Source organism: Carcharodon carcharias, chromosome 23, assembly GCF_017639515.1.
Source record: "Carcharodon carcharias isolate sCarCar2 chromosome 23, sCarCar2.pri, whole genome shotgun sequence".
In the NCBI taxonomy this organism is placed as follows: Eukaryota; Metazoa; Chordata; class Chondrichthyes; order Lamniformes; family Lamnidae; genus Carcharodon; species Carcharodon carcharias.
In genome coordinates this window covers 12,899,830-12,923,980 of record NC_054489.1, presented here as the reverse complement: position 1 = coordinate 12,923,980, position 24,151 = coordinate 12,899,830, and the positions used below count along the sequence as shown (strand labels likewise).

Genomic DNA, 24,151 nt, shown 5'->3' with positions numbered 1-24,151 from the left:
TGGCAAGACATTTGTTGAGTTGACAAGAGTTGAAAATGGAATTCACCCTTGCTAGTTTATAACATCATGATCTTTATCTTGCTCTCCCCACAGGCCAACCATCCATTTTACCCTATCAGCTTTCTGAAATAAAAGATTGACACAACCTTTACTATGCCTTGCCATAAACTTCTTTCCCTCTCCATCTTTTTCCCTTGAGATTCATATTATTATTGCTGGTCTGAACTATTCACTTCCTCAGCTCCAAATATTCCATTTTACACACGTTTTCACCTTACTGAATTGTTCCCATTTTGAATTCAGGACTCATCACGTCATCTCCTGCTTTAGCCCATCTTTCTGCACCTTTCTTTTCATTCTCTCCCTTCTACTCTGCTGTATCAAAACTTGTCCCTGTTTCCTGCTACTCATTCCTCTGGACTAACCTTAATCGAGCACTTCCTTTCCATACCTATTGTCAACATCAAACAATCCCCATTCAAGTTAGTTACACTTTCAGGTTGGTAAAGCATGAGTTCTCAATCCTAGTCATGGAAGAATACCCTGATTGTACCAATCTGAGATTGCTGGTGTCTGCTAATTAGTGACTGGGTAGTTTGATGGAGCTGTGCTAAGTAGAGATGTTTTGAGACTGTCGATCAAACTTGTTTCACTGAATAGATGTGCAGCCTAGCTCAGCCATTGATGCTAAGGGTCAATATCGTAACGAGCCCTTCTCTGCGCTCTCTGTAAGGCTGAATGTGTCGGTAATCAGAACAGGGAAAATGCTTGAGGTGTGGCCTGGAAGATCGCAATGAATTTTCAGCATCCTTCCCCTAATTTGTACTTTACTGTTTTAACATGAAACATCAGAATTCTGTTTATATTGCTTCTCTGCAGTAATTGAACCTGTTGAGCAGACTCCAAAAAAACAGGGGAATCAAGGGTTAATGGGGGGCGGGTGGAGGTGATTTGTGGGATCTGGCAGGAAAGTTGAGTTGAGGCCACAATCAGGTCAGCTATGATCTTATTGAATGGCAGAACAGGCTCGAGGGGCAGAATGGCCTACTCCTGCTTCAATTCCTTAAATTCTTATGTTCTTATTCCTATAACCTACAGGCTTTTAACACTCAAATTTGGTTTCTTTGCCATACTTCATTCATGCTGGTGTCCAGGTCCTTGGTTCAACACTTGGCTTCTCAACTTGAAGAATCTTTATGTACCGATCACTGGTGACTTTTAGCTGATATCCTCAGGACAATAAATTTGCCCCATACATCACACGCTCTTTATTTGGGTCTCACTGTAATTTCGAGGTCCAACACCAACCTGCATTTATATAGTACCTTAACATAGCAAAATGTCCCAAAGCACTTCACAAGTGCTTTATCAAACAGTTTAACACCAAGCCACATAAGGAGACATCAGGACAGAAGCTGTGCTGGAGTGATGGGTTTTAAGAAGTGTCTTAAAAGGAGAGAGACGTAGAGAGGGGTTTAGGGAGGAAAATACGAACATAAGAAATAGGAACAGAAGTAGGTCATTCAGCCCCTCGAGCCTGCTCCGCCTATCATTTAAGATCATGGCTGATCAGTTTGTGTTTCGGATTCCACATTCCCATCCACCCCCGATAACCTTTGATTTCCTTGCCTAAGAAGAATTTATCTAGCTCCACCTTAAAGATCTTCAGTGACCCCGCCTCTACTGTCTCCTGAGGCAGAGAGTTCCAAAGTCGCACAACCCTCTGAGAGAAAAAAATTCTCCTTATCTTTGTCCCAAATGGACAATCCCTAATTTTAAAATAGTTCCCCCTTGTTCTGGACTCACCCATGTACACCTTGACAATACTATTCAGGATCTAATATACTTCAATCAAGTTGCCACTCACTCTTCTAAACTCCAGTGGAAACAAGCCCAGTCTGTCCAACCTTTCCTTGCAAGAAAACCAGCTCACTTTGACCTGGATTTATATGAAATTGCACTCTTTGCTTTCATAAAGGCTGTTCAGAATCATTGTAATAACCTGAGGATTTTGTTTTATCTGGCAATCATATAGTGATTATGTTCATAACGAGTGAGAAAGACCTCAAGGAATAAAATTTCAAATTGCATTGTCTAATGTAAGACCAGTCAAAATTAGACTCCCTGAGGCCCTGTTCCAGCACCATCCCTTTACAACAATAACAATCTCCCTTAGGAACAGTCAGATCCAAAGCTGTTTTACATACTGAAGAGGTAGTTTAATTATAGCTTCCCAAATAAACTAAAACTGTTCAAAATTAATTCAGAAATTAATGACAAATATGGCTCAGGAAGAAATCTGTCCACAAAGGTGGCTCAATTCTATTTGGCTAATGTAGTCCCTCAGGTAATTATCCTTGAGAATACTGAGCATCCAAACTAGAAAGGATAAAGTGCCCTTTAGCGATTGTGTTCAACCAAAATGTATCAACAAAAATTTTTCAATGTTTTTTTACTTTGTCTAACAGAGAAGGGTAGCAATGTCAGTTAATGTTGGGGATGTGGACAGAACCCCTGCGGCAAATAATTCTATGCTCAGATCATTCAATAGGATGTGCTAACACTTCCTACAGCAACTGGGCCTGTCTTTAAGATAACTAAAGCAATCTTTGAAACATTTTTTCATGCTTTGCTATGAAAGAATGATTCTTCCTTACTTTAATCATGCTGAAACCATTGAAACAGGCAGAACCCACGAATGCTACCTTGATTCTTGATTGACAAGGGAGTCTAAGGCTATAGGGGAGGTGGAGGAAAGTGGAGCCGAGGCCACAAGCAGATCAGCCATGATCTTATCATATGACGGAGCAGGATCAAGGGGCCAAATGGCCTATTCCTGCTCCTAAATCGTATGCTTGTATGTGCCCAGGATCAAGTGCCATTCCATTGATCTAGGCTACATTAGTATAGATGTTATGTTCCTCGACTTGTATTCCAGATTCTTATAAACCAGAGAACATGAGTTCTAATCTCACAATTGCAGTTTGATAATTTGTCTAGTTTCCACAAACGGTAGTGTGATAATGACCAGATAATCTGTTTTTGTGATGTTGAGTGAGGGATAAATATTGGTCAGAGCACTGGGGATAATTCGAAATATTGCCATGGGATCTCTTATGTCAATCCAAGACAGCAGACAGGGCTTTGGTTTGACACTTCATCTGAAAGATGGCACCCATGACAGCACATGCTCAGTACTGCAGTGAGGCATCAGTCTTAGTTTTAGCATTCAGTCCTGAGGAAAATAACAGATCAAATACGCTTTTTGCACTCCAGCTCCACCGTAGTTATATTTTCAGAATAGCTGGCATGAGTTGAATGGTCATTTGCTTGTGTTAGAGATGTTTCACGTTTAGCTTGTCTAAGCATTAGAAGGAGTTAATCATTCATGTTCCACGGCCCATGAACTTTATTTCTGGATCTGATAGGCTGATAGCAACATCTCAGAAAATGCAAGTTCTGATAGTGGGTTGCTCACAAAAAGGATTTTTTAAAAATTCTTTTATTGGATGTGGGCATCACTGGCAAGGCCAGCATTTGTTGCCCATCCCTAATTGCCCTTAAGAGGGTTGTGAATATAACTGAGTGGTGTGTTGGGCCACTTCTAGTGGACAAAGGGTCAACCACATTGTTGTGGTGAGGACAGTTGACTTTCTTCCCTAAAGGACATAAGTAAACCAGATGAATTTTTAAAACAATGCGGTAGTTTCGTAATCACTATTATTGGTATTAGTTTTTATTCTAAATTCCCCTTCTGATTTACTTAACTGAGTTTAATATCCACAATCATTGTGATGCAATTTGGATTCCTCTGGATTCCTATCCCAGTAACATTACCCCTATGCTACTGTATACAGTACAGGCAGTAGCTTAGCATCATTATCTCACATATAGGTATCTAGGTAATGAATTAGTACAATGGCCTCCATAAGGAGGAACTTGGGTTAGTAGCAAAGAGAACAAACAGGGAATCTGGGTTTTGGTTAGTTTCTACCACTTCACAGAGGCAGTTCTGTTTTGAATCTGGAGCTCTAAGAATCTAGAGCAGCTGCCTATCCATTCCTTTAATTCAGTAAAGCAGGGAGTTTGGGGGAGGAGAAGAAGAAAATCACAAACATACTGTTAACTTATTTCTGTACATCTCATGGATCGATTCCAACTGAGGAGCTGAATATTTAGAGGGATATATTAAAATGAAATGACTTCAGTTGGTAACTATGCCCAAATCTTTAATCTGGTTTCAAATACTAAATCAATTCCTATCACTGAAGGAATAAAAAGCCTTTTCCATCCTGCAGTGAAACTCAGATCTGATATAATCTAATGATGGAAAATGTGCCTTCTGGCATGAAACCCCGCAAAACTGTAACAAAATAATATTCAACTCTGATCAGGAACTATGGAAATAAAGCCTGAGTTGATGGGGTAATCCCATCAATTGGCAGATCTGCTGCAGGTTTGAGATTAGTCATGCACTTCAGCGCTTCAGAGTATCATTAGTGATTCCTAGCCTCTCGGATAAATGTTGGCTCTTGATTAAAGAGTATATTTAAAAATCCTCATTTGTTAAAGATCTTAGTGCTGGAGCCCAAGACTCCAGCATCTGTTGCACTGCAAGCACAGCTACAGGCTGCATGAGACACCAGGGAAACAAACTGTTGGCAGCCTTGGGTCTGGTCACAGCAGGTGCTGAGAAAACTACAAGTTAAGATGTACTTGTAGTTGGAACTCAGAACCATTTTGCACATTTTAATAAGCCCTTGGGGTGTATGCGCACTACCTGAGAGGCTGGTTCAATCAGATTCCATAGGGACTTTCAAAGTACTTATGGACTTGCTCTTGAAGAGGACTAATTTGCAGGGTTATAGGGAAGAAGGTGGGCTGGGGGAGTGAATTAGACAGTCCTTTCAAAGAGCTGGGACAGGCTTGGTGTACAAAATGGCCTCCTTCTGCTCTGTAAGATTCTTGGGCTGAGCCCTGGAAGGTAGTATTGTACTTCTGCACGTCAAACAGGTGCACACAGAAGGTTGGCTTTATTAGCAGTCGACCCTGGTGATCTTACCCAGCAACGCCTCTCCACAGGACCTTGCCTCAGTTGGCACGCTAAGGGCAGTGCAAGGGAGTAAAGCTCAAATGCTTGGTGAGTTCCAGACCCCAAAATTTGTCCCCATCATCGCTGCTCATGAATGTGAATTGTGTAATAGTTTATCAGCTCTTATCAAGAAGTAATCAATACGGGCTGGTGAGTTCAAGTGGAGGATCAGGAGTTCCTCATGTGGGTAGGAGAATTTAGGCCAGAAGGTCATGTCGGGTATTGGATGAAGGAGGATGTTGGAGAAGAGTTGGGAGGGCTGGACAACGATGAAGCATCAAATGTGGGGAAGGAAACAGAGGAATAGAGGAAGTCACAGCAACAAGATGTGAAGATGATTTCGACTTTTGGCATATTAAGAGGTTATTTTAAATTAACCTACCTATAGGAACTGAAGGGTGAGCCATTATACAGCCAACTGGGTTTCACTTGTGACTAACGTTTCCATGAAACTTAGTGTTTCTCTTCCCCTTTCTTCATTTCTTCTTTTGTAAGTAATGTGACTCTGATTAACCCTGTTCCTTTCTCTATTATTATTCTATTCCTTTCTCTGTCTTCATTAGTTAGGGGATAAACTATTGTTCCCACCATTCATCGAAGCTGCCCCATTGACTGTGCTATCAACTCAAACTTCCAGTAATTTTCAACACTGCAAATTTGAGCTGAAGGGTGAGGAAGAATTTCTAGCTTACGGGGCACACTGTGAGGTGCCCTTTCCGGAAAATTCTTGGCTGACAAGTTAGAGATTTTTAATCCATGTCCATGGCCCCTTCTGTCCATTGAAAATGAGCAGCCAGGCAACAGTGGTGTCTAGAGACCTCTCAGTGTTGGTGCTCAGGTGTTATAGTTGATGGATGGGAGAGGGAGGTCATGGGGGGGGAGACGCTGAGGTGGACGGTTGGGGTGGGCTGGAGGAGCGTAGGCCGCCTGGAATGATGGGCTGGTTTACTGGCTGCAAGCTGCTGACATGCTTCACTGAACAAATCCCAAGTGTACAGCCAATTTACAAGTTACTATGCTTTTATATATAACTGTTCTCCACCTGGAATCCCGGGGCACATTTCATTTCAAACACTGAACCTAGAGATGGAACAGGTTTTAAATGCAGCAATAAAATGTTAATGGGCGGGGGAGACACAGAGACCAGATTAGTTCCAATCAATCTTCAGGCAGCTGTTTCCCTTGGTGTGTGGAACACAGGCTTCCATCTGTCACTGTCCAAATCATTTCTGCCTCAATTAAAGTTCAATTTCTACATTTAGCAACAATTACTGAATTGCACCCAATCCACGCCTCCCGGACTTCAGCAAATTAAAACCACACATTAACCCCTAAGATACTGGATATTGCCTCAAGATGCTGTGAAGTTCAGTATGGTTTTCATCCACAAGACCACAGATTTCTGACTTTTAGTACCAACGCTGGGTGGAGATGCACAAAATGCCAGCTCCATGTGGCATTCACATCAATCAACAACATTTGTGGAACATGTTTTGGGGCTTATGGTGTGTCTGTGATTGTGGTGTTGTCTCCATGTTTTTGGTATTGTTTCTGTGTTTGTGGTGGCTGTCCGTGTTTGCCATGTTTACATGTTTATCCCAGAATGTGGCACAAAAAACAGGCATTTATATAACGCCTTTCTTAACCTTAGGACATCCCAAAATGGTTCACAGTCAATCAAGCATATTCAAAGTACCACTTGGCTAACCAAGGTTCATTACAAGTTTCATTACTTGCTTGCTTTTCAATTCTTTCCCTCTAGCAATGAACCCCAGCATTCTGTTAGCTTTTTTTTAATGACCCTGTTAACCAGCATTGCTACTTTTGGTGATTTGTGCATCTGTACCCTCAAATCCTTCTTTTCTTCTACCCCATTCACTCACTTATTTTACCAAGGAATACATAGCTTTCTTATTCTTCCTACCAGAATGTACCACATCATGCTTATCTATATTGAACTTCATTTGCTAATTACATTCTGCAAATTTGTTAATGTCTTTCTGTATTTCTTCACTGTCCTCTGTATTAACTATCTCCCCCAATTTGGTACCATCTGTAGGATTGGAATCCCCTCCAACTGGACTTTATTAAATATAAAAACCACTTCATGGGCATAAACACAGCAAAACAAAACAGGTCAAATCTCAACACAGAGGCAGGCTGTACCGCAAGAGGTTAATCTTCAAACAAGTCAATGCCGAATCTAATCGATACTGTGTAAAGATACTGGGACATTATCATCTCAAAGACACAGAGCAGGTGCCATCAGACAATCCAATTAAAGAAACTAGGAAACCATCACAGCAAATGGCCCTAGACAACAGCCATCACACAAACAAACATCGAAAACAGCTAAGAAGAACTGGACCTTATCACATGCACATTAACCTGAGATCCAGAGACATCACACTGGGATGGGGTCTATTATTTCGGTCGTTGAAACAACATCGTGAAGAATGGGTTGTCTGAACCAAGGCAGGAGCCAGGCTAAAGAGATCAAGGGGTGCTAAGCACCGACCATCCAAACAGAATGTGCTCCAGGAAATGTACTCTGATACTACAAACTAGATTTGTAATAAAAAGGCCAAGGCTGTGGGGTCTGGCACTGCGTCACCGAGGAGGATCGGGAACGGTCAACCTGATTCATGGACCTACAGCTCTCACTGGACCAACCAACTGTGTGGGGAGGTGTAAATATCAGCCAGATCCACAGATTTTGGGGCTGAGAATTAAGGATAGCTTTAAGGGTAGTAACTAAATCCTGAAAGGGGGTTTGAGTTGGACCAAGTAAGTTTTGGAGCAGAAACGTGGGGTTTTGCCTGTGGTTCTACTTTCCAATGGAGTTTTATAAATGAGTTTGTGATTTAGAGTGTTGTACACCATCATTACACTAGTTTAGAGCTCTTGTATTAGGGGCAGTAGAAGTGCTCCGTCAATAAATAAGTTTGTGGTTGAGCCTAAATCCCTGTGAGTTTGTCCTTTATAAAATACTAAAGTCAAGTACCATCAGTAAGGGTAAACGAGCACCGATTGAACCCCTTACATCTCAGGCAACCAAGGCAGGACTTCAAGGTTAAGAACAAATTGTGCAAGGGGCTGAGAGCAAGAAACCTTCAATGGAGCAGAGGATGTCTGAGTATGTAGAAGGTAAGTTGAACTTTTCTGCATCGTGGGTGCAGGAGTTGATGATGGCTACCTGCACGGAGGAGAAGGTAGCAGAGTGGGCGGGCAATAGTTCCCACAAGAAATCAAAAGATAAAGCAGTTTGGCTGCTCTATATGCAGAGACAAAACCAAATTCTAGCAGTTAAACTTAACCGAGTGCAGGAGGAAATGGAGGAGTGAGAAAACAGGGTAAACGATAGGGAGGCTGCGGTGGACTGGCAACAGAATTAAGGAGGAGAGGGGAGCGCAGAAGGAGGCTTCCAGGAGCTTTGTGGAATATTTGCAATGCCAGATTAAGGAAAGTAAGGGGGAATGCCAGGCTCAATGGGAACAAAGTGCCAGGAATCTGGAGAGAGCGTGGCAAGGCTGAGGGGCAGCTGAAAGATGTTAAGACAGTTATAAGGTGTTGCAGCGTCAGGCACATGAAGAGGCTGACCATGGACCATGTAGGGAAAAGATCTGGAGCTGACCCTAGCATTATCAGGGGCCAGAGGTAGGGCCAACCACATGGCACCAGGAGAATGCGGTATAGACAGGGATGAAGTGGGAAAAGCGTCTGATGACGGGGCTCACAATAGCAGGAGTTGGCCAGCTCCCAAAGCGCTTGGTTCACCAAGACCAATGCTCCTTCTGCGATAGCAGGAGTTTGTCCCACCTCCAGTAGGCGGTGGTCCGGCACCATTGCAAGGTGACTATGGAGTCCCATTATTCAACCCTCCAGCTGCAGGAGATGCTGGCCAACATGCTAAAGTCAAAACCCGGAGCAGATGCCTCGGTCCACTTCACGAATATAGAACCGATGGGGGGAATTAACAACTGTGATGAGGATGAGATGAGAAAGTTGATCCTGTTCTCCCTGGATAGGAAGTTATAAACAGAGTTTGTCGGCAGCAACTGAGGTGGGGGTTGGAAATGGGAATGAGTTCAAGGATGAGATTTTGATTGCAGTGGGACATGGTCAGGGCAGCCTGCTCGCACAGATCCGGCAGCTGGCGTTTGCAGACAGGTTATGGCCTGTGTATCTGAAGGCTACAGGAAGCACCCAGGCTCGGTTACAACAAGCAGGGGCCGGGAGAAACCATTGGCTGAGGGCCCTGGTATCCCACTGCCTGCCACAGATTAGAACGATGGCAGAGTCATGATTTGACCCCCAAGGACCTGACGAATACAGAGGCACAGATCCTTGTGCAGCCCTGCTTTGTACCTTTCGCCAGTGTGAGTAACCACCTTTAAACCCTATCCCCGTTTTGTACCTCTTTGGCCAAGCTTTTGGTCACATGTCCTACCAGCTTGGTGTCAGTTTTTTCTTAGTGTGCTCCTGTGAAGCACCTTGGGATTTGTAATGAAATCAAGAGGAGCTACAAAGATATAAACTGTTGTGGTGTATGTTCACGTCAAGGCAGCAAAGCTACAATCCCGTTTTACCTGAAATTCAGAGAGGGGAATGGGTTGGGCTGCCCAGACTTGACCCAGGATTGACTAAGATTCAGAGTCGACACTGTTATGATCCAGTTAGGGGCCAATAACATTTAAAAATAAACCTGAATGCCTCATTATGACCAATAGAACTATGCCACAAGAGTTCACTTTATTGTATTTAAAAGACTTAAACAAAACAAGCACCATTAACTTAATACGGCGTATAACTATATAGGTTAAGCAATCAGGTTTACTTCTTACTTCCTTCAAGAATTCTCTTATAACATGCATCAATCTTGAACTTATTACTTATGCAGGGATCACCCATAAGTATGCCACAGTCCTCTGGAGAATTCTCCTCAGTTCCAGCTATTCTCAGAGGTAAAACTTTCATTTACCACCTCTTGACTGTGGAAGCCACAATCCCTTGTTCTGGTCACTTTTCCATTATTCCCAAGATAATCTGCTGCTTAATTTTTTTTGCAATATTTGAGAGGCCTACTGTGGGTTCTCCAACTAGCTTCAAACAAGGAAATCTTCCACCTTTCGTTCCTCACAAGATTCAAGCTGAGATTAAGCTTTCCACGTGGTCAACGATGAAGTTAGTGTTTAACTCTGCTTACAATACAGGTCTATCTAACTGTCATTTATCCTAATTAACTTCTCTCTCTGAGCTGCAAACCACACAAGTTCCAAACTGCAAGTAAAACTCTCTCAGCAAACACCCAGATAAATTGAAACCAGAGAGCCTTCTTAAGCTTCATCCATCTCCATGACAACATAGCCTGCTCTGGGTTATCCTCAAATGGGCCTGTAAGCAAATTATTCCTCATTTACAATTTCACCAGCTAAGTAAGCCCACCTGCTAGGTCTATCTCTTCTATTCTGATTCTATTAAAAAAACATGGGTAACCTTCTGAACTGCCATTTCCTTAAGTGTTCTGGCAATCACTAAAGCCCAGAATTTTAATTACCTTCCCTTTACAACAGTAATTTTCCCAGAACTAAACATTACCTTGAAAATATTAACATGAGCCATGAACTAGATATTTGCTACAAAAGCCTCCCTCCCCAGTGCTGATCATATCTTTACATTCTTTCTGCTAATGGCATCTCAGCAATTATGGAGGGAGGCTTGAGGCAAACAATAACCTGTCCTTACATAACAACTACATTGTCTTAAAACACCCCAAAGCATTTCACTGGAGTGTTATCCGGCAATATTTGACACCTAGCCTCATTCGGAGATATTAGGACAGGTGACCAAAAGCTTGGTTAAAGAGATTGGTTTTAAGGAGAGCCTTAAAGGAGGAGAAAGAGCGACGGGGAGATTTGTGGAGGGAGTTTCAGAGCTGAAGGCACGGCTGCCAATGGGGGAGCAATTAAAGTTGGGGATGCTCTAGAGGCCAGATTTGGAGAAGTGTAGAGATCTCAGAGCTGGGGCAGGTTACAGGCTTCAAGAGGGATTTGAAAAGAAGTGAATTCTAAAAGTTACAGTCGAAGCAGGGTGAAATGAATTTTGCCATCCTTACTGTATCTGGCCTGACAGAGCTTGATGAAGACATTGGGGTGCAGAGTGGATAAGGACTGCAGTGCCCAGCACTCGCTGCTCTTTCTGTGCTGAACGCAGTGAAACTATTTGAAAAAGATAGCTTCGAAAATGAACAAATCTTAGTAACAAATGCAGGGAGTTCAAACAGAGACCGAGCTCATCATCTCCAGTTGCTTCGGCTGCCTTGCTTCATGGGGCAGCTGCAGTCTAAGTAAGTAATCAACGGCAGGGCTTGGTTTGCTTTATAAAAATCCCATTTGAGGAGAAGTCATTTGAAAAGCATCAGGAAACGCATCTTAATGTTGCATCATAATCAGTGGGAGGTTGGAAATGCTACAAGAATAATGCAGAAACAGTGGGAAATCTGCAAAGGCCATTTTTTAAAGTAGATTTTTATCTTATTTGGTAATGTTCTATTTAAATGGTCAACGTCACCAATGTCAATAGCATGGGCTAGCTTTCTCTGCGGATGAGTTTCTTGCTGGAGGTGGGCCAGTGTTGGGTTTCTGTCCTCTGCCCCAACCCCCAAAACTGACCCTTACAGCACCAGAAGAGGAGAAAGCATGTAAAGGAATGCATCTAAAAGGGAGAAAGTTAAAGAGTGCATGTTCAATGGGATATGTTAAAGGCAGCATCCTAAAGGGGCAAAAAAGCCCTGAAGTTTTTATTTATTTTCATATTTTTATTCATATTTGTACCAAGAAGCATACTAACAGGAGGACGAAGCAACCATGGCTGACAAGGGAAGTCAGGGACAGCATAAAAGCTAAAGAGAAAGCATACAATGCGGCGAAAAGCAGTGGAATGGGAAGCCTACAAAGACCAACAGAGGACGACTAAAAAAGAAATAAGGAGGGAGAAGATTAAATATGAGGGTAAACTAGCCAGTAATATAAAAGAAGATTGCAAGAGTTTTTTTAGATATATAAAGGGTAAGAGAGAGGCAAAAGTGGACATTGGGATGCTGGAAAATGATGCTGGAGAAGAAGTAGTGGGGAACAAAGAAATGGCGGAGGAACTGAATAGGTACTTTGCGTCAGTCTTCACGGTGGAAGACACAAGTAACATCCCCAAAGTTCAAGAGAGTCGGGGGGCAGAGGTGAGAATGGTGGCCATTACCAAGGAGAAGGTGCTAGGAAAACTGAAAGGTCTGAAGGTGGATAAATCACCTGGATCAGATGGATTACACCCCAGAGTTCTGAAGGAGATTGCTGAAGAGATAGTGGAGGCGTTAGTGGTGATCTTTCAGGAATCACTGGAGTCAGGGAAGGTCCCAGAGGACTGGAAAATTGCTAATGTAACCCCCCTGTTTAAGAAGGGAGTGAGGCAAAAGATGGGAAATTACAGACTGATTAGCCTGACCTCGGTCGTTGGTAAGATTTTAGAGTCCATTATTAAGGATGAGATTTCAGAATACTTGGAAGTGCATGGTAAAATAGGGCAAAGTCAGCATGGTTTCATCAAGGAGAGGTCATGCCTGACAAATCTGTTAGAATTCTTTGAGGAGGTAACGAGTAGGTTAGACAAAGGAGAGCCAGTGGATGTTGTCTACTTGGACTTCCAGACAGCCTTTGACAAGGTGCCGCACAGGAGGCTGCTCAGTAAGATAAGAGCCCATGGTGTTAGAGGCAAGGTACTAGCATGGATAGAAGATTGGCTGTCTGACAGGAGGCAGAGAGGGGATAAGGGAGTCCTTCTCAGGATTGCGGCCGGTGACTAGTGGAGTTCCACAGGGGTCAGTGTTGGGACCACAACTTTTCACTTTATACATTAATGATCTAGATGAAGGAACTGAGGGCATCCTGGCTAAGTTTGCAGATGATACAAAGATAGTTGGAGGGACAGGTAGTATTGAGGAGGCGGGGAGGCTGCAGAAGGATTTAGACAGGTTGGGAGAATGGGCAAAGAAGTGGCAGATGGAATACAAAGTGGGGAAGTGTGAGATCATGCACTTTGGTAGGAAGAATAGATGCATAGACGATTTTCTAAATGGGGAGAGAATTCAGAAATCTGGAGTGCAAAGGGACTTGGGAGTCCTAGTCCAGGATTCTCTTAAGGTTAACTTGCAGGTTGAGTCAGTAGTTAGGAAGGCAAATGCAATGTTGGCATTTATTTCGAGAGGACTAGAATATAAAAGCAGGGATGTGCTGCTGAGGCTTTATAAGGCTCAGGTCAGACCACATTTAGAATATTGTGAGCAATTTTGGGCCCCGTATCTCAGGAAGGATATGCTGGCCCTGGAGAGGGTCCAGAGGAGGTTCACGAGAATGATCCCAGGAATGAAAGGCTTAACATATGAGGAACGTTTGAGGACTCTGGGTCTATACTCGATGGAGTTTAGAAGGATGAGGGGGGGATCTGATTGAAACTTACAGAATACTGAAAGGCCTGGATAGAGTGGACGGGGAAGATGCTTCCATTAGTAGGAGAGACTAGGACCTGAGGGCACAGCCTCAGAGTAAAGGGAAGACCTTTTAGAACAGAGATGAGGAGAAACTTCTTTAGGCAGAGAGTGGTGAATCTATGGAATTCATTGCCACAGAAGGCTGTGGAGGCCAGGTCATTGAGTGTATTTAAGTTCAAGATAGATAGGTTCTTGATTGGTAAGGGGATCAAAGGTTATGGGGAGAAGGTGGGAGAATGGGGTTGAGAAACTTATCAGCCGTAATTGAATGGCGGAGCAGACTTGATGGGCCGAATGGCCTAATTTCTGCTCCTATGTCTTATGGTCTTATGGCCTTATCACTAAGATCACCTATTTTCACCTCAGTAGCATGTTTGACTATGCCCCGATCGCAGTTCATCTACTGCTGAAGCCCTCATTCATGCCTATGTTACCTGTAGATCTGGGTATTCCAGTGCACTTATGCCTGGCCTCCTATGTTTATGAGGTGATTCAAACGTTGCTGCCTGTCTTAACTTGCACCAAGTCCTGTTCCCCTATCAGCCCTGTGTCCAATGACCTTCACTGACTGACTCCTGGTCGGTTGATTTTAAAATTCGCATCATTATTTTCAAATCTCTCCATGGCGTGGTCCCTCCCTATCTCAGTATTCTTCTCCAGACTCACAAACAGTGCAAGATATTGTTGGTGACATCATTTGATGATCTGCTTCTATCACTGCTTGTTTGTCCCTACAACCACACCACCCCCCTCCACTTGTCTCTCTCCCTCTCTCTCCCCCCCCCACCCCCCCAAACCACACACACACACCTTAAACCAGCTTATATTTCAACTCTTTCTTGGACTCGAACTCAAGTTCTGTCGAAGGGTCATGAGGACTCGAAACGTCAACTCTTTTCTTCTCCGCCGATGCTGCCAGACCTGCTGAGTTTTTCCAGGTAATTCTGTTTTTGTTCAAGATATCTGTGTTCCTCTAATTCTGGCCTCTTGCACAAACTCGATTTTAATCACCTCAATATTGGTGGCTGTGTCTTCAGCTGCCTCCCCAAGCTCTGGAATACCATCTCTAAACCTCTCCACCTCTACCTCGCCTCCCTCCACATTCTTTAAAACCAACCTCTTTGACCAAGATTTTTGTCAACGGACTGAGTATCTCCTTATATGGCTCGATGGTATACTTTGTTTCATAATGCTCCTGTGAAGTGTGTCGGGATTTTCATTACATTAAATGTGTCACGTAATTATGAGTTGCTGTTGTTTAAATTGGCCACAGCAGCAAGAGGAGCCTATTGGCTGGGTCCTCCCCTTTACAATCTGCTGAGCAGAATTATTGCTGCTGCCCTGGGGTTACCATACCCTGGCAGCTCCTGGGATTGGCAAAGGCATGCGAAGCACTGAGAGAATGTGAGGAAGTTCCCGGGCTCCATATCCCTCTATCCTGTGCCTGTGAGCCCCGGGGCTAGAAGGAAAGTCCAGGGCGGAGATGAGGCTGCAGGCCTTCATTTCGCGCTGTTATACGACAGTCATAGCGCCAGAACATCCAGCCCAGCCGACACACGCCACAAGCAAAGGGGTAAGAATTCCACAGGCCACAATGTTTGCTCAAATACCTGCCAAAGGAAAGAAATGTCTGATAGAAGAATTTTCACCAATAGCTTTATGATACTGTGTGTCACGGGGAACTGTGAGGAATTATTATTGCAAGGGGTTTGTAGAATGACGTGTTTCCCCATTATCTACTTCACCATTGCCTTGGAAGCACAGCAGATAGAAGGAAGCCCTTTGCAGCAGCCTTGGGCTTTAGAGGGGAAAACCAGGTTTCTCTCCCCTGACCATGATCTAATGAACATTGCTGGGAAAAGCGGTGTTGATAACTGATGGGGATATGAAGCCCCATGCAGTCAAATAGACTGAAAACAGTCACCACCTGGGCTCATAAGAAAATAAGCTCCTGTGGAGATAGGGGAGGTAAATGGGGGAACAGGAGGAACGGGCGGGGGGGGTGGTGGCAGTGGTGATACAAAACTGTTGAATTGGATACACAATGGATTCTCCTGTTGTTCTGATGGATGAGTGTTCAGCAAAAAAAAGACCGGTTTACAATCTAGGCTGATGTCCTCTTGTGTGTGATGTTAGACCATGTCGCAAATTACACAACCAATTGTAACTTCTGCATTTGGAATCAGTTTTGAAGGGATGGATGGAGTCATTAGCTTTACGCTGCACTTGCTCTTCCTAAAGGCACTTGACTCTGGTTCTCCTCAAATGCCAATATTGCTTGAAGACAGAGACTTCTCTATTTGTCCAACGTTGTTTTTTTTCCCATGTGTTGGGGTCCAACTTGCCAGCTCTGAGGTTGGCTTTCAAATTGTCTTTATATCTAAGTTTGGAGCATCCCCTGGCCTGGGTTTTCGGGCTCAGCTGGCTGTAGAGTACTGCTTTTGGAATGTAGGACTTCACCAGACAAACCACAACATTGGCCCAGCAAAGCTGACCTCTGATGAGGCATGCTCTCGGCTGGAAGCACATTTGAAAAGAAAACCTGCAGGGCTTAGGGGAACGTACAAAGGTGTGGGATTAGTTGAAAAGCTCTTTCAAAGAGCTGTCACTGACATGATGGGTGAAACGGCCTCCTTCTCTGCTACTTCGTTCAATGATTCTTAATCCCCAATCATTAGTATGTATAACAAACTCCAGCAGCTTGTTTTAAAATATCTAAAAATCTAAAAGTGTAACAGTCTGCCAAAGCATTGCAGCTTTCTCACAAAACTGGTTAGGCAGTACATTAGTTCCATTGAACAAATCATAGTTAACCACATCCTGTGGAATCACTTACAGTCAATGTGCAAGCATCAGATGCTAAACCAGACAACAATTAAAGAAATTGGTGAAAGGTACGCAGTTCATCTCTCGCCTCGAGGTAAGGCTTAAGCGCTTCTTATTTAAGGTCAGCTTGCCTCTCACTTTGTCTTCTGCCTTTCTTCAAACAGTTTATGCCATTTTTTATTTCATTTGTTTAAAAAAATAATAATTTCGCAACCAATGGCGTGTCAACTATTCCTCGTTCTGGTGAAGTGAGATCGCCGCAGGAGGTGTACTACACATACAAAGTCGGCACAAGGAGTCTGTATGCTGTGTCCTCACTGATTTAAATTGGGGCCGGTGTTAAAAGTGAGGCCAGGCACATCCCCACAGGAAGGAAAGCAAAAACTTCTGCTAAAAGCAACTGGTTTATCGTCCACTTTCCTGTTTTGATAGAGGAAGAAGTGGAGAACAGTGCTAAATCCCTGTAAGCGTGAAGTGTAAACAGACTGCATAAGCCAGTCAAACCAGAATCTTTGAAGTTACTGTTTAAGTGACTAGACTCAAACAGCAAACACCGATGGAGTACACAGTGAATACTTGATAAGTGGATGGACACAAAGTATAAAAGCACAAAACTGCGGATGCTGGAAATCCAAAACAGAAATAAAAATACCTGGAAAAACTCAGCAGGTCTGACAGCGTCTGCAGAGAGTTACACACTTAGCGTTTTGAGTCTGTATGATTCTTCAACAGAACTAAGGAAAAATAAAAGAGAGGTGAAATATAAGCTGGTTAAACCTGGGCTCAAAGTATATCTGTTGTCCACCAGCTCATGCACCAGTGAAGAGGCATTCACGCTGAAGCGTTTATTTTTGTGGAGATTTCACCTTGTACCAAGTTAAAGGCCCCAAATATTTCTTGTATATTTTTCAATCCTGATCTGTCACCCCAAGTGATAACTGATGCTCGCAGGATGAAACCCTCACCAACTTTGACATTTTTCTGCAGTTGGGACCAAAAGTGGGTCCAAACCCCACTGGTATCGGCTCGTCACATGGTATCGCCATCTTAGAGGAAGCAGCCAACTCAGAGGCTTCCTCCCCCTTCATTGTCCAATTAAGGGCAGTCAGTAGGTTCCCAAGGTGGGAGGCCCAATCAGAAGGTCCAAAGCTCTAGGCGCCTGACAGTTCAACCAGGAGATGTGGGCATTGCTGAGGCAGGTAGGAGACAAGGGTGGGGGGGGGGGGGGGGGGGGGGGTTGCATCTCAAAATGGAGGTGCCCTCTGAAGCCTCCATAAATTTAAAAATTAAATAAAGGGCACAGCTATCAGGTTATCATTGTGCAGAGGGAGCCACTCTCCATAGGGTGGCTGGTGGCTGTAGCTGTGGCCTTATCCCATTGGGCCTGTGATGGGGTCATGGAGAGGAGGTGTGATGTCACCGCCCCCCCATCCCTTGCCTGTCGCCTCCAGGTACTTCTTGGGCTTTGGCCTCAACCATCTGGGAAGATCCTTGTGGCATCAGGAACTTCCCCCACCTTAGTCCCTTATTGGGCCTAATTGGCTACCTGTCACCCCTGGGTGGGTAAGTGCTGCTGCGCTGAGCCCACCTCCGGCATGATCTCTTGGAGGTGGGAATGTGTCAGGCAACTGATCCGATGCATTATTTTCAATTTTTGCTCCCATGCCCCACCTCGCCCCCAGCTCGGCGGGGATGATACGATTCTGTCCACGGCGACTGTAACTCAGTGGAACTGCAAAGCTTGCGGCTTGTGAATATCCGTCCATTTAAGCATCTGGGGTTGATACAGTGAGTGGTCAAAGACCAGGAGGAGTGTGGGACTGAAGAGGAGCCAGAGGCTGAGGGACAGCTTCCTTCAAATACAGCCACACTTCACAACACAGTCGTGGATCACGGTCTCAAAATTAAGGGCAGCCTGGGAGTTTGCAAAATAGCCTGAAAACCAATTAGACGAACTGCTCTGTGAAGCACTGTCCATTCTAGACAGCTGCTGTATGTAACATAGTGTTAAAGCTTGATAAAGTCATTCAATTTTCCTTCGATGTTGGATAACAAAGAATTCTGAAAGAGGTTTAAAATAAGAACATCACTCAATCGGCAGACATCCATGCAATCTTGGTAGTAATCAGGACTGGAAACCGAGGCTAATGATTTTATTTCTCCTCCTAGAGACTCCAAGAGGTTTCATTTGCCTTGGTAGAGCACCCATTAACATCACTTTAAGCACTGTGCTCAGAGAAAACTAAACTCCAAAAGCTTTAGTTTAGGATTTACACAGCATGCCTTACACAAACATGTAGAAGAATGGAGCAAGGTGAAGTAACTTGATCCACAAAGCTGGCTGCTTCTATAACCCCGACACAATCTGCACTATACAGCTCTCTATCCCAGTTCCACGAGGGAAACCTCTACATTGTTTAAAAAGGAGAAATTATTTAATGAGACAATGTTCAGAAGGCTTAATGCTCGTGATGGTCAGACCATCCTGAATGAGTGCTGATAAGTGAGTGATGGGGTGTGGTGCATTGAGCAGAGGGAGAGCTTGGTAGTTCCATGGGATCTTTACATGGCAGGTAGCTCAGAGTCTGAATTGGAGGCAGGCGAGTGTTAAAAATTGCCCCACTTGTTGGTGAGCTAGCTCCCCAGCTCCATTCCACTTCCGGGCCATTTTCTTTTTTACAGAGGTGGAATACGGCGATGGGGAAGCATTGGCGGGGGCGGGGTGGGGGGGGGGGGTGGCTATGAGGATGGCAGGGCTACCTGTCCACTCATCGTGGCTAACTGTCATGGATCACAGATCATTAAATGTCACTTAAAGCCAATTAAAGGAGTTCGACTGGAGACGACCTCCCATTGGCAGACTGGGTTGGGGGTTGGGGGTTGTGGGGCTGGTGGGGGCATGGGGTCAGTCCTTCAGATTAGCCTACAGACCCTCCCTGCCTCCCAGGAATGCTGGAACAGGCACAGGTCATCCTGCAGCGAGGTTTCTCTCCCCATTCCTCCCACCACCCACTCCCCAGTGCAAAAAACATTTATCAATTTAAATTTTTAAAAGTGTTGGTGAGAGAATGTCTCCATCTTAAAGTGCCCTCCCAGTTACTTACTTTCCATCACGGCCTCCTGCTCCATCAATCTGGCAGGCCTCTGATTGGCCCTGGCTCCGAAAGCCTGCTGTCCTTAATTGGTCACCAAGCTGCCTCCATTTCAATTAAAGGGACGTTCCCGTCAAAAAGCCCGTGAGTGTCTGTCTCCCCCCCGGGGCTGGACTCCGCACCCACAAACAATCCCGAGTCCTGCCCAGCATCTCTGACAATGCCGAACTAACCAGCTTGTGGCAGGAATGCAGGAATCCAACACATCCAGTCCACATTGAGAGTTTCAGGACAACGTTAACTTTCCTTTTATTGAAAGAATATTCATTGAAGTGACTTGAAATTTTGAGTTATTACTGAGGCCTGTTTGCTTCTAGGCTCAACTGATTGCCATTGCGTTGCCAAGTATGTGCTTGACACACAAGTTGGCTAAAATTTTACACTCCCATCGCCTACCACCCCCCCCCAGCCCAAGTGGGTTCTGAGGCGCGGCTGGGTGTGGGGGGAGGGGGAGCATGAAATTGCACAGACATGATTCCCTCTGGGATCCTGCCCCCCCACCCCAGACTTGGTAGTGATTTTATGCTGGGGCGGGCAGGGTCTCGGACAGGAAGCCTGCCCTTGTTCCAATTCAGGCCCTTAAGGGTCTTTTCCCACCCAGACTCAATTTTTAGGCTGGTGGCCGGATGACAGCCCTTGGTGGGGGGAGTGGGGGGAAACCCGGAAATGAACTGAGCCCGATCGCGGGCAGGAGGTGGTGCGAGTGTGGGGTTTTACCTCCATCAGAAGGCCTTTCCTGACTGGGGTAGTCCCCACCTCCCGGCCTATCCTCCGAGACCCCCATCTCAAGCCCCCTGATGTTGCCGGCCCTCCCCACCCTGGGACCCCTGCCATTTACCTGCCCTCCAGGTCCCGGGACTTAGTTCCAAGCAGCCCCCAGCGGTGCCTCTTCTGCCAACGGCAGCGCCGTGCCTGGCGAGACTGGAGAGCTGCCGGCCAACCCGATTAGCCAGCGCCTCTTCAAGGTGAGACTTCCTCCCGAGTGAGGGTGGAAGTCCCACCTACTGCCAATCAATGCTCGCTGGAGTGTGAAGTGACATCAGGGCTGCTGGAGTCGGCGGGGACTCTTCTGATGGCAGGAGCTCCACCATCCTGAACCTTCAGGCCATTAAAATGCAAGGTATTTGATCATAACGGTACTTTAAGATTAAGGAGGGGGCTGCCCCAATGTAATCTTTTAATCATAGCTGATTGGAGCAGCTTCCAGTACCACCCGGTGATAATGGCTTTGTGAGACTGGTTATAGTGTTGTTACAGGTTGCTGCTAAAGCCATCCAGTTTGTCAATCCCTTTCTTCCTTTGTTGCTTCTTTCTCTGTCCTCTGCCAGTTTGGATTGACGGTGAGGGGTTTATTTTGCGGGTGTTCACTCCCAGTGGGGACCCTCACCCATGTATCAGGACAAAGCAGGGACAGAGTACAATAACTTTCCATTCATAATGCACTGTTAGCACAAACCTGTACAGCTGAGGCACGGTTGGTAGCACCAGAAGCACTTTGAAACACTCCTGCCTGCTTGGCTGAAGGTGTACTTGCAGGTTTCCTTGTGTGGGTACCTTTTCTCCACAATGGTGGCCGGCGGCTGTGGTCATTTTCAGTTGAAAAGTTTTTATAGTTGCTGAGAGACCACCTCAGGATTGAGGCACTGTCTCTCTCTTTCTCCACACAGCAACTCATCAAGCCTCCAGAAGCACCTTCCAAACTCACAACTTCTACCACCTAGAAGGACATGGGCACCAAATTCATGGGAACTACACCACTTGCAAGTTCTTCCAAGCCACACACCATCATGAATTGGAACTACATCGCTGTTCCTTCATTGTTGCTGGGTCAAAATCCTGGAACTCCCTCCCTAACCACACTGTGGGAATAACTACACCACTGAGACTGCAGCGGCTCAAGAATGTGGCTCACCACCACCTTCTCAAGGGCAATTAGGGATGGGCACCAAATGCTGGCTCAGCCAGCAATGCCCATGTCCCGTGAAATAATAAAATAAAAGTGCTTGATAGGGACTTCCATTTGACCCATTCGATTTTGGTGTAGGGGATCGCCACTCAAAACTCTAAACCCTGGTTATTACAGTGTGAAGGAACAGAGTTCATTGATTCCAAGTTCAGTGGTGCACATATCTTTGGAGCCATGTTGTGTTTACAGATTACTGTCTCAGAGACTTTAGATAGTGCCTTAGGAAGGATGTCAATCTTTTAGTCGAGATGCAGTAGAGATTTACTAGAATGGGAGCAGGGATGAGAAACTTCAGTTATATGGTTAGACTGGAGAAGCTGTGGTTACTTTCTTGAGAGAAAATATGTTTAAGAGGAGACTTGATAGAGATGTTGAGATTATAAAGGGTTTCAATAGAGTAAGCAAAAAGAAACCACTTCCAGTGCTGGAAGGGTTGGTGACCAGAGGATGTGATTTAAGGTGATTGACAAAAGTACCAGAGGCAATATGGGGAAATGTTTTTTTTATGCAGTGAGTTGTGATCTGGAAGGCACTGGCAAAAAAGGCAGCAGATTCAGTCATAACTTTCAGAAGTTAATTGGCTACTGGAAGAGAAAAGAATACCGGGCTACGAGGAAAGAGTGGAGGAGTGGGGCTAATTGTATATCTGGACCAAAGAGCCTGCACAGACTTGATGGCCTCATTTTGTGCTGCATCACTCTTATGATGCAAAGCAATTTTGGGACAATGATTTAAGGCACAAGAGCTGAATGCTGTAGATCGATCCAAAATTAGAAAAGGTTTGGTGGTTTTATTTATTGGCTGGGGTCTTCCTTTAAAAATCGCAGGAGGGAAAGCTAACAGACAAGAAGAATCCAATTACTTTTAAACAAAAATATAATGTGGGTTTTATTTTTCAGTCAGTGGGATCCATAAATCTGTTTCTCAGTCATGTGGATCTCATCTCCTTAGCTTTTCTACTCACACACTGTCAAACAGGCCTTCACACTCAGCTGAATGTGTGGATGATACATGGCTGATAATCTTTTGAAGGATCATCCATTGTGCATCAGAATCAGCTTTCTTTAACCCTTTCTCTCCCATCAAACAGCTGGCTCAACCTATGTTACATTGAACAATCCTGAAATCTTTGTCTGTGAAAGAGATGTGCCTTTAAGTGAAGCTAAAAAAGGGCATGAGGGAGAAAGGAGTAGAAGGATATATTGATGGAGTGAGATGTGTGGAGCATAAATATCAGCAAGCCGATTATGCCAAATGAACAAAGAACAAAGAAAAATACAGCACAGGAACAGGCCCTTGGGCCCTCCAAGCTTGTGCCGATCATATTGCCCATCAACTAAAACATTTTTCACTTCCGGTGTCCGTATCCCTCTATTCCCATCCTATTCATGTATTTGTCAAGCTGCCTCTTAAACACCACTATCGTACTTGCTTCCACCACCTCCTCTGGCAGCGAATTCCAGACACTCACTACCCTCTGCGTAAAAAACTTGCCCCGCACATCTCCTCTGTAGTTTTCTCCTCTCACCTTAAATCAATGTCCCCTAGTAAATGACTCTTCCACCCTGGGAAAAATCTTCTGACTATCTACTCTGTCCATGCCACTCCTAATCTTGTAAACTTCTATCAAGTCGCCCCTCAATCTCCGTCGCTCTAGTGAGAACAATCTGAGTTTCTCCAACCCCTCCTCATAACTAATAACCTCCAGACCAGGCATCATCCTGGTAAACCTCCTCTGCACCCTCTCCAATGCCTCCATATCCTTCTGGTAATGTGGCGACCAGAATTGCACGCAATATTCCATGTGTGGCCGAACCAAGGTTCTATACAGCTGCAGCATGACTTCCCAGCTTTTATACTCAATACCTCTGCCAATGAAGGCAAGCATGCCATATGCCTTCCTGACTACCTTATCTACCTGCATTGCCCCTTTCAGTGACCTGTGGACCTGTACACCCAGATCCCTCTGCCTGTCGATGCATTTAAGGATTCTGCCATTTACTGTATAATTCCTGCCTGTGTCAGACCTTCCAAAATGCATTACCTCGCATTTGTCCGTATTAAAATCCATCTGCTATTTCTCCGCCCAAGTCTCCAACTGATCTATATCCCATTGTATCCTTTGACAATCCTCTTCACTATCTGCCATTCCTCCAACCTCAGTGTCGTCTGCAAACTTACTAATTAGCCCAGTTACATTTTCCTCCAAATCATTTATGTATACAACAAACAGCAAAGGTCCCAGCACTGATCCCTGACTCCACTAGTCACAGCTCTCCACTCAGAAAAGCACCCTTCCACTGCTACCCTCTGTCTTCTATGACCAAGCCAATTCTGTATCCTTCTTGCCAGCTCATCTCTGATCCCTTGCGACTTTACCTTCTGTACCAGTCTGCCATGAGGGACCTTGTCAAAGGCCTTACTGAAATCCATGTATATAACATCCACTGTCCTTTCATCAGCGATCATCTTTGTCACTTCCTCGAAAAACTCGATCAAGTTAGTGAGACAAGACCTCCCCTTCACAAAACCATGCTGCCTCTCACTAATACGCCCATTTGCTTCCAAATGATAGT

At 44.7% G+C, this 24,151-nt stretch overlaps 1 protein-coding gene across 2 annotated transcripts in view; it reads left to right on the top strand.

The window, feature by feature from the left end:
• Window positions 1–14,989: 14,989 nt before the first annotated feature.
• LOC121269111 (gasdermin-A2-like) overlaps window positions 14,990–24,151 on the top strand; it is a 60,312-nt gene continuing 51,150 nt past the window's right edge. The window contains exon 1 of one of the 2 annotated variants that reach the window (XM_041173577.1): window positions 14,990–15,204. The gene's annotated coding sequence lies outside the window, so the exon portion shown is untranslated. Of the gene's footprint in view, window positions 15,205–16,480; window positions 16,552–24,151 lie in introns of those variants that run through there. The other variant, XM_041173578.1, reaches the window with a different exon arrangement.